Here is a 1,980-nt window from a genome sequence, read left to right on the forward strand (position 1 = left end):
AATTCGCAGAAACATACATAGAATCTGGACCAACTAAAAATGATCTAGTTTCACGGTTTTTGAGAACCGGCAACTCGTTATTTGAATTGGTAATTCGTTTCAGCCACTTGAACGCATCGATGCACGCCGACGTCATTAAACTTATTCGATCGATAAGATATTGGTACCAATGATAAAGTCTCCTTCGCCAGATTTAAAGACGTTTCTTTCATGTTACGTGATAATTACACTTATGGTTTTGTGTGTAATGTGCGTACATTCGAATAAGTTTAATAATACGTAAAATTTTGTATTCCTACGTTTCGATGGTACAAGCACTTCCGTGTCTGCGCGTATTACAACTAAAAACGTTAGTACAATTGCCAACTACATACCAATTAATATTTCCCACGTTCTGCTGTCGACTACAATCGACGCGGCAATCAAGAGTACGATTCTTCATGCACAATTCACGACGCAAACATGACACGCGTCTCTGTTATTTCAGCGAAACGGAATATTTATTACGATTCACATCCACCTCCGGATTCATAAGCCTGTAATTGGTATTCAATGAAAATCAATGATAATAGGGAGGACGAGACGCGAAGGAAAGCGATTTACTCGCGACACCTGTACCTGATGTGGTTGTCGCGCGTGTGAAAAGAAAAGAAAGAAAAAAAAAATTGGAAAAGCAGCTATGCGTGGAAACGAACGATTCACTGGCCCGGTAACCGGTCGTATGCACGTCATCGTCGCTGACGCGACGTATTTATGGTCGGAAAAACTGTCGTTCCGATATTCTGGTCGCCGCGCCAATGAGAGCCCCGCAATTAAAAAGAAAACATATGCTAATAGGTCGAAGACCGGTCCCGAAAATGGAATAGGCAGCGATACGCGTGTTCCTCGTGTCTATAGGTATAGGAAATCTCGTCTGTGTTTGTCCACCATAGATCGTGTTTGCATTTTAACCAGAGAGACTAGTAGCGAATCGTTCTTGGATCGAAGCAGGTTTCGTTCAAGGTGAAATCGTGCTCGGTTTCAACTTTTTCAACGAAACTTGGAATATTTTTTGTATCTCCATGAATTTCAATTCGATCGGCATTCCGTACTTCGATAGGAATTCAGCTTTTTGCTAAAATTTTTACTAGTTATGAAACTTTTGTCGCATCATGATATATACATATACACGATGATAAATTCTGTTTGGTTAATTTATACCGTGTCTTATGTTTTACGAAAATTGTTACGTCCGGTGACTCTTTACGTTCGAGGCGGCCACCAACCGTGCATATAGAATTAAACGGACCGCGGTAGTCCGAAGGAACCGTCATAAAACGAGGCTTTTTGATTTACCGTTAAAGCCGTCAATTGGCATAAAACATCGAGTCAAGAGGTTCCTTATGGTTATTGCTCCATCAGGTAAAAACGTGGCAAAACCCCGCGATTCCGCAAGCGAACAGTGAAGGCGGGGAGGGCGATCACCACCGAGTAAGAGTTTTCCTTTGCAACAGCATCGTCACCGGACTTCAATGGTTCATCATCTTTAGAACAGTCAACATCTCTTTCCCGGGTTTACACCCTTCGATCATTCAGCTATGTCATTTATATCTACGCACCAGCGTAACTATCTTCTCTACAAAGTTGTTGGAAATATATAATATCTCTGAACTGTTAATCAAGTGTTATGCTAATTAAACTACCTCTATTGTCCTAATCGAAATAGGGGATCGATCAGTTCGTGGCGTCGATCGTCAAATCGTAACGGGAAATTACGATTCCCGTTGACGCGCTTCCTCGCGATCGCGTCTCTCCGCGACTGTTCGAAAAAACGAAAATATAAACAATTTTGTTAAGAAAATGGTTTAAGATTGGTTTAAGGTTAAGAAGATTGTTCGTAGCGAACAATCGTACGAACGAGAAGATTAAAATTTGTTTATCTTCGGTATAAATAAAAGGATAAGTCGAAGGAAGAAAAATGAGTTATAAAGGTAAAACGAA

At 40.7% G+C, this 1,980-nt stretch overlaps 1 long non-coding RNA gene across 1 annotated transcript; it reads right to left on the reverse strand.

Moving 5' to 3' along the window:
* Window positions 1–371: 371 nt before the first annotated feature.
* Window positions 372–722, reverse strand: LOC117242859. Its single transcript, XR_004495342.1, has 2 exons — window positions 619–722; window positions 372–536 (listed from the first exon to the last, which is right to left on the reverse strand). It is a non-coding gene; the product is annotated as an uncharacterized LOC117242859 (long non-coding RNA).
* Between the last annotated feature and the right edge of the window lie 1,258 nt (window positions 723–1,980).

The sequence above is a fragment of the Bombus vosnesenskii genome, unplaced genomic scaffold, assembly GCF_011952255.1.
Source record: "Bombus vosnesenskii isolate JDL3184/JDL3185 unplaced genomic scaffold, Bvos_JDL3184-5_v1.1 scf7180000016279, whole genome shotgun sequence".
NCBI lineage: Eukaryota > Metazoa > Arthropoda > Insecta > Hymenoptera > Apidae > Bombus > Bombus vosnesenskii.